This window comes from Prionailurus bengalensis, chromosome D1 (assembly GCF_016509475.1).
Source record: "Prionailurus bengalensis isolate Pbe53 chromosome D1, Fcat_Pben_1.1_paternal_pri, whole genome shotgun sequence".
Lineage (NCBI taxonomy): Eukaryota > Metazoa > Chordata > Mammalia > Carnivora > Felidae > Prionailurus > Prionailurus bengalensis.
Genome location: NC_057346.1, coordinates 12,475,082 through 12,484,505, shown reverse-complemented (window position 1 = coordinate 12,484,505; position 9,424 = coordinate 12,475,082). Strand labels below are relative to the sequence as shown.

At 37.9% G+C, this 9,424-nt stretch overlaps 1 pseudogene; it reads left to right on the top strand.

The window, feature by feature from the left end:
- Nucleotides 1–261: 261 nt before the first annotated feature.
- Nucleotides 262–8,836, top strand: LOC122483637 (annotated as a pseudogene).
- Nucleotides 8,837–9,424: the final 588 nt, after the last annotated feature.

Here is a 9,424-nt window from a genome sequence, read left to right as displayed (position 1 = left end):
GCTTTAAAAAAAACATAGACAAGCCATCCAGTAACTGTACTTCTGGGTATTTACCTGTAGAAAATGAAAACCCTCATTCAGAAAGACATATCCACCCTTATGTTTACTGAAACATTACTTACATGAGCCAAGATATGGCTAAGTGTCCATCAATTGAAGAATGGATAAAGAAGATACAAGGTACATACAAAATAGGTTACTCAGCCATGAAAAAGAATGGAATATTGCCATTTGCATCAACATGGATGGAACTAGAGGATATTATGCTAAGTGAATTAAGGCAAATACCGTATGATTTCATTTATATGTGGAATCTAAAATATAAACAAATAAAGAAAAACAGAAATCGACTCAGAACTATTGGTTGCCTGAGGAGAGAGCAGAGTAGGGATAAGCATAACACATAAAGGGGATTAAGAAGTACCATCTTCCATTTATAAATAATAGTATAACAACTTTGTATAGTGACACATGGTTACATTGACTGTGGTGAACATTTTGTAATGTACAGAAATGGCAAATCACTATGTCATATACCTGACAGAAATATAACATTGTATATCAACTAAAGTTGAAAATAAATTTTAAGTTATTTACTTGTCTTTCAAAATTATCAGTTTAAATAATACTGATGATAATAGGCAAATAAACATTACAATTCATAACTAAAATGACTTGAAGAGGTTCATTTCATTATGTCACATACCTGGTAATGTCAGCTTGGGTCTGGTCTAAACTTACCGATCTCATTCTATCAATGGAACTTTTCAATGAAATCCTTATACCTTGAACTATCATTGATCCCATTAAAGTCACCAACAGAGACTGAGCAAAGAATAAAGGGAATCAGAGAGAAACCAGACCCGCTGACCCCACCCAGATCTTTCACCCACATGAACACCACCCCTAGTGCTGCACACAGCACAGCACCGTTCTCCACGGTGGGCGGGGGGGGGGGGGGGGGGGCAGTTAGACATCCTAACGGAGGTGAGGGGCCCCTTGGGATGCAGGAAGGAAATTGGTGGTGATTCCCTGAGGGCTGGGATCTGGGATGTGCTCCCCATCTCAAAAAGTAGGCACGACACGAATGGAGGCAGACTTCAACAACAGCACCTACCTTGTCAGCTTCAGTCTGTTCTGGGAAGGCCAGGTCTCCATCTCTCCTGATCATCCACCCCAGTGAAGGAGTATTCTGGAGGGCAAGGAGCCAAGGCTACGACAGGGTTATTTTCAATGGTAAATTTGTTAATGGAACTACTCACGTCTTCATTGAATTTGGCCTGACCCCAAACTCACATATGAGCTGTGGGAGTACTTGTATACCCAAGACCAAGAAGCCTTCTCCTACCTGAAACCTCAGCACACACACTGTGAGGCTCTGACTCACAGGGCCACCAGGAACTGAGAAATGTCTTATCTTGCTGTGAAGGAAAAAAGCCTTTTTGTACACATCAGTATACTTTTAGATACCCGGGAAGTTCTGTGGGCAGAGCTACATTCAGTTAATATTGAACACAACACTTTCAGATAGCTGTCCTACTCGATATGTGGAGTGTTTAGGAGACCCCTTTTTATGATTTCCACTCCCAAGGTTGGCATTCTCACCAAAATGTTCCTGCCCAAAGTGGAACTCGGTATTATATGTACCTGTACTTTCCCGTGAAAACACACATCCTTTACCACAGACCTAGGTCTTACAAAACATGTTCAGTGTAAAGGTATTCTGATATGTGTTTAAAATGTTATGCCAAAAAAAAGGATTCTTTGATGATGTATGGAACGTCCATGTACGTTCATCCCCTATATCAAATTGTGTAAATTCTACCTCTTAAATATCTTTTGCATTTATCCACTTCTCTCCAAGCCTAGTGCTGCTGAGTTCAGATCATCATCATCTCATCTAGATTAGTTGTCACAGCTTCCCTCCCACCAACTTTACCCTCCCTAATCCATTGTCTATACTGCATCCTAAGTAATCTTTCCAAAAATCCAACTTCTACTGGTCATCTCCATTTGATCTCAAGATCAGATATTCCTCAGCATGTACTGCTCAGGCTGAAGGAGTCCATACTCCCCAGGTTGCGATGTACTGATTCTTAAAATCCCCCAAACAGTCCTCCACAAACTGGGTTGAAAGCATATTTCTCCTATCAGAGCTGCATCAAGGCCATGCCTTTCTTCCCTTACTCACAAACAGATGCTCACTTCCTGGCCTCCTGGCTCTCTATTAAGCTGGAAAATTTCATTGCTTAGAATGAAGGATCAGGGTCTCTTCATAAGCCACTTTGCGAAGGGTAACTAGGTACCACCACAAATCCTTGAGCTTACGGTCCAAGCCCTGAGAAAACCTGTCAGTTCCAGACTCCTTTGCTCCTTTAATAACTTCCTGTAAGTTTCAAGGGCTCAGTCCATTTCCTCTTTTCATTCCTGAGAATTCACTTTTCCTAAAGTTGATGACAGACTATAATGTTAGCTTCTCAACAACACCTTTCTTGGTGGTTTTCAAAGTCAAGTTTGCAGTCTTCCTCCCTTACGCTTTCAAAAAATATGCTGAGAGGAAGTAAAGTATGGATAGCAAACACGGAAAAACAACACACATTTCAGGTTTTACGTACTTTTCCAGGTGTTGATCTGTAGTCTCTGAAAGAAGTAAAAGTTCAGTTGGGTTCCTGGTCTTTCCCTTTTATCTCTGATGGTGCACCTCACCAAATCTTTTCCTACCCACTAACCATCCTGAGGCCTAAAGTCACAGTAATGGATGAAAATGTGATCTCTTCCTTTTTCTGACTTGAACCGAAGGAGTCATCCACAGCAGAAAATTAAGTCCCACTTCTATCCATTGTACCTAGCACCTGGATCCCTGTTCCCCCTTTATCCCCTCTCTGCTTGCTATCACTTACATACACATGTACACAGGTTTGAAACAGTGAGTCAAAGGGAGGATAAGAGCTTTGAAGCAGGAAGGGAGTCTTTCATCAGCTGGAGGAAAGAAATACAATGTACATTGATTCATGCATCAGACTAAACACCACTTTCTGCCAGCCTCTTTGATAGATAATAGGGAAATAGCAGATCAGAAAAATGCATTACCTTCCTTGATAAGGTTTACAATTGTCAGAAGGCAAATTTCTAGGAAAAAATGGGAGGTAAGCACAGCAAGTAACATGTATAAAGAAAGAAGCAGCAACCCTGTGACAAAAGGTCTGCAGACCATGCTAAAGAGCCTGAACTCCTCAAGGAAGCGGTTGGGATTTTAAAGAGTAATGAATACAGTTACATTTGCAACTAGAAAGGGTGTTCTGGAAGTTGTGTTGAAAATTTAGGTGGGGTAAAACTGAGACAGCTTGGTTAATTAGAGGCCCACATTAATCCAAGAAAACTATTACATGAACTCCAAAAAATGATGTGGAAACGAGAGAAGACAACTTGCATATCAGGTAAATATTTTGAATCACAAATTTCGAGGACACACTGATTGCATGTGGCAGATGAGCAGAGTGGCCCTGGACTTGACGTGCTCTCAGACAGGGAGAGTTTTCCAAAATGCTAATCCACATACAATGCCCAATATACGTAAAATTCACAACGATAATAGTTGTCAGTTGAAGAAAATTTTAAGTTATTTCTTACTCACAAGCAAAAGAGTTCTATTACCTGTATTGTGTGGACAGACAGAAGGCCAATTTATGATCTTATTTTTTGAAGGTCCAATGTGGCAGCTGAAATGATGAAACCTCCTAAAGTCATTGACATCTCCCAGTGTAACAGTAAGTTTGCTCTGTCCTATGGTAGGTGTTGCTTGTCCTGGATCTTCCAAAAGTCATTCTTACACAGGGGGATGGTGATCAGTACCAGTCCTAGTAATCATGGATTTCCTGGAGCTCAAGTCCTAGCAGGTGTCTATGGTATCAATCACCTTGTATTTTAAAGAGAGAAATCAGTTCAAAGAAATTATTTCCAACTCATTTTATAGCAGATTTCATGGCCATTTTTCCTAAAGGGGAAAGTATCAATATTCTACATTCATATTTAAACATAGTAGTGCATCTCCTAGAGTTGGTGATTCTGTCTGGGGCACTGTGCAAATGTCTTTGATGGTTACCCACGGCTTCAGAATTGGAACATTTTGGTTTGGTTGGCCGAATTCTCTGTTGGCATAACTTCCTAACCTTTAGTTTATGCACTTAGCAATTTTATATGGAGTTTCCATTTTATTAAATGGGTTTTAGTGGCAACTGTAAAGCCATGTTACTTAGAATAATGTTTATACTAGGCTTTAAAATAACTTTCTTTAAAGCTTATCTGAGTTTACCAATAACATTCATTTTGAGATTTATTTCAACTAATGATTTATTGCCTAATATTTATTCATGTATTCTGCAAATGTTTATCAAGGTTCTAATAGATATGAGGCATTATGGGCAAATGGAGAAAAATAAATGTTCAGCAAGGTTGCAGTCTGAAAGACATTCAATGTAGCAATTCTATAAAGAAAGTAAAGAGGGCTTATGTTAAAGTTTATATTTGACTTAGCCCTGAAGGATATCTGTAGACAAAGAATGAGGCAAAAGAGAAAACTCATAAGGATCATGAGTAGGATTGCCAGGCTTAGCAAATAATAATCTGGGATATAATTTAGATTTGAGTGATTTTTAATTTTTTATGCATATTATCTGAGATAAAGGGTAAACACTGCATGGGAAATTACTAAAAAAATTTATTGTTAAAAATAATTCAAGTTTAATTTGGTATCAATAGGCCAATGGAGTGGAAGTATTTGAGGAAATACAGCAAAGGAAGAGACTAGAAAAAAGAAACTAAATCATGGAGGTTCTCATATAGTATGCTGAGAATTTGAGGGTTCATTCAGAAGGTTTTTGAAAGCTACAAAAATCAACTAAGGAAGAAAGTGATACAATCCACTTTGTGCTTTAAAAGGCCATTTCACAAATTTAACAAAATGTGTATGACCTACAGAAAAAATGTTTTAATGTTACTAAGGGATATAAAATAAGGGTGTTTTTTTTCTTCTATTTATATAAATTTTGTTGTTGGATGGGATGATTTGATGTTGAAAAGGTGTCATAATGGCTTAAAATAATACAAATGTATCATCTTGCAGTTCTCTAGTTCAGTAGTCAAATGTCTGTCTCACTGAGCTAAAATAAAAGTTGAGCAGGGCAGCATTCCTTTCTGGAGGCTGTAGGGCAGAATCAGCTTCCTCACCTTTTCCAGCTTCTAGAGGTGCCCTTGTTCCGCACAGCCCCCTTCCTCCATTTTCCAGAGCTACAACAGTAGGCCAAGTCCCCCATAACATCTTTCTGATCCACTCTTCTGCCCTCCCTCTCCCACTTTTGAAGACTAATGAGATTTAGGTTGGTCCCACCTAGATCATCCAGGATTATCTCTCATCCCAAAATCCATACCTTTCATTACATTTGGAAACTCCCTTTTGCCATGGAAGGTAACACATTCACAGGTCCCAGGAATTAGAATACAGATATCTTAGCAGAGAGGGGGATGCTAGTCTCCCTGCCATAATCTTTAAACTAATCAACAAGTCTAATGGAATCTTAATAATTCTGGAGTAGGCTTAACAGTATATTGATAATAATGTTAAGTAAAATAAACATTAAGACTAATCATAAGAAAATTTGTCGTAGGGGCACCTAGGACCTCAGTGGACCTTCAAGAGTCAGTTGAGCATCTGACTCTTGATTTTGGCTCACATCATGATCCCAGGGTGGTGGGGCAGAGCCCCACAACAGGTCTACCCTGAGCATGGAGCCTTCTTAGGAATCTATCTCCCTTTCTGTCCCTCTCCTGCTTGTACTTTCTCTAAAATAAATAAAATGAAAAAAAATTTTAATTTTAATTAAAAAATTTGTTACATATTTGAGATAGTCTTTCAAAGCACTTAGTTTGATACATGGCAAAATGACTACTCTGACACATATATATTGTACAAGATATGGTTTACAATAATAAGCACAAAGGCTATCTTCCTACCAAAGTATGCCAGTACATTAGGATTATTAAGATTCCAGGGTTATGATCGTCAGTCATCCAGGCGCAATGCTATCAAACCTCATAGAACCCCAAACACGTCACACTGAAGTTTTGATATAATTATAGGATTATGGAAACTCTCATGAGCAAGCCTAATCACTATGACTTAACAATTCTTTCAGGTAATCCTGGAATAGCTAGTTCAGAATTTTCCAATTCTTCCACTAGCACCATTTTTCCACTTTGTAGGTTACACAGTACAACCATGCTTATGAATATTCTGTGGAGACAGACAGCCAGAGACTGCAAGGCCTCTGGGGGTGCTAAGCATGCAGAGTAAAGCAAAGACTGGGTGTGGTCTTCCAGGACCCATCCTCCCTTCCCTCTGTGGTAATAAAACACTGCAATTTTAGCTAGGCCCGTGATCACCCAACTACAGGCTGTCTTCCTTGAAGCTGGTGGTAACCATAACTAGACTTTTGACTGGATTATGAGTGGAAGTGATATGGGAAACTTCTGGGTCATGCCTTTAAAAGTAAAACACCATGACCTCTGCTTCCTACCGGCTGAACTCTCGATATAATGCTGAGAGATCAAAGATCCATGTTAGACGATGAGACTGAAGTCATAAGTTAAGAATAGCACCTCCATTGTGACGGTGGTATCATGGGTGCACGCATATGTTCAAACTCACTCAACTGTATACATTAAATACATGCAGTAATTTGTATGCCAAGTATATCTCAATATAGCTATAAAAAATTAAAAAGTTAAGATTACCATACCTTCTCAAAAAAAAAAAAAAAGTGGCAGAACAAGACAGAAAGTGTCCTTGAAAGCATGTAATGTCATATCAGCCCTGGCTTGCTCAAGTTAGGACTGTTTTGTGAGGGATAAATAAATGTATATGCTTAAGTCATTATTATTTGCTTTCTAGATAATACAGAATATGATATCAGTATAGAAATGCTTTGTAACAAACCTAAAATACAAGGCATGAACTCAGTGGTGGGGGAGGGGGGCATGTACTGAGTGCAAAGGAAACAAGACAGGTAAAATATCTGAGGATTTTCATTATGCCATAGCAAAACTTTCGGTGCGTTGCTGCCTGCAATGCCTTGGAAAACAGACTATGTGCCAACAGAGCCTTTAAATCTAATCAAAGTTGCTGGAAAATCTCAGAATACTGGTTTGCACTGTCTGCTGTATGTTAGTTTTTGTGAAATCCTATCTAAATATATCCATTCAAGCTACGTATTTCATAGTGTTTGGACTTTTTAAAATGCGGACATGCTATATTTTAAGCTATTTTTTAACAAAAAAAATATTCTTATAAAAATTTCATAGAAAAAATAAGACCACTGCTTCACTAATGGAACAAAGGTAAGTAATTTGGTGCAAGGACACCAACTGTCAGATCACTAATATTCAGGTTAGAGACAAAAGCCTAAGTCACTGAAGAGTCTGCAGTGATGGCAAAACTTCAAAACTTAGCTAACAACCAGATTTGGGAGAAAATGAACAAGGAGGAGTCAAGATGACTCAAAATCTCAAAGAAATGCATAGAAGTGGCTAAAACAAAGCTGGTGATCAAAGAATAGTAGGAGGAAGGAATTAGGAAACAGGAGTATGAGAAAGAAATCAAAAAGTGAAGGACAGAGAAAGATTAGATATGTAACTTACGCCAATAAAATCACTTACCACAAGTGTCTCTTTTATTAGAGTGAAAAATTAAAAGGATAATGCCAAGTCAGAATGAAGACTCCTGTCCCTGGTGGTTATACTTCAGAAGGAAGGTGGATTACATTTTGTAACCAGATTCAGTTAAATACAATGGAGATAAATGGCTCTTTGAAAGGAACATTAATTTATCTCCTGGGAGACTCTACCTTGCATCACTGGATCGAACACTTATCTAAACTTGTAAAAAAGTATGTAATTATGTTATATTATTTTAGAAATTCAGGCTGATATTAAAGTACTATTAATGAGATCTCTATTCTCTCACTTTGTCTTATTTTCAACTTCATTTCACTTTCTAGGTTTGAGCCTTTTAATTTAAAACGTTTTATTCCCATTTTCACAAGAAATGGTGTTTCTCCTTATGAATTCCAATGAAAACTTTACATTTTGATTGATATTTCACACATACGAACAGATAATCTACCCCAAAGCGTAGGATGTTCCAGTAAGAAATAATCTAGATGGATGACTATTTTAAATGATAGAATAATCATTGCCTTCAAGTTAAAATTTTATTTTTTTATAAACTTTTTTCATCTTCTTGGAACTGGAATTTTTGAGAAGCATTTATTCTTGGGTGCAGAAAGACACATTCAGATTCAGTGGCAAAAAATATAGGTACTCTTTTGTCACCCTTCAGCTCTACTCTGGGATAGATGAGGGTTATATTCCTCAGGAAACTGACGGGATATCAGATGACAAAAGCACAGCCATCGTCATCACATGTGGCCAACACTTCAGGCCCTTCCCCATTGACATTTTCATTTGCAGGGCCATGAATGCCCGAGAAGCTATTACACTACTATTCCTAAGAAGCCCAGCCACTAAAGTGATCTTTAAGACAGAAAACAGGAAGATGCACATACACACAGTCAGGTTTGGAAACTTCCGTGGTTACATTCAATATTGTACCATGAGGACATTTTCAAAGATCTCGGTGTGTATGTCACTGATGCCTGGGACATGACTATTACACAAGGCACTAATAGTGTCTACCTACATGACTATGTAATTAGAAATCAGATCAACACGTTTTTAAACTCCATTTGCTAAAGCATAAATATACAAAACCCCTAGAACCAATCTCTACAAATAATTCGATTTGTATTTCAAAGAATCCATCTGGACAGGGGAAGGACATTTAAGAACAAACACAAACAATGTAGGATGCAAAGCCAAGAAAATCAGACATGAAGAATGATTATACCGTCCCTGGAGATTGTCTACATGTGATAATAAATGTTCATATTCCTTAAGCAGGTTTGGGTCATACTTTCTGTTACTTGTGGCTGAAAGCATCCTAACTTGACACTTTATTAGGGTAAAAGAGAATAAACATGTGATCGTCTTGATGGTCTAAAACATACATTATCTAACATTTTCTGTAAAGGACTAGAAAATAAATGTTTTACACTTTGTAGTCCATTCATCTCTCTCACAACTGCTCAATTCTTCTATTGTAGGGTGAAAACAGCCATAGACATGTAAATGAATGAGTATGGCTATATTCCAATAAAACTTTATGACAATGAAAGCCAAATTTCGTAGTTTTATTCTTCTTTAGATTTTCTCCCAGCTTAAAAAAAATACAAAACCATTCTTAAACTTCCAGGGAAAATGGCAAAGTAGAAAGATCCTAGGCTCACCTTGTCCCATGGATACATCTAGGTAA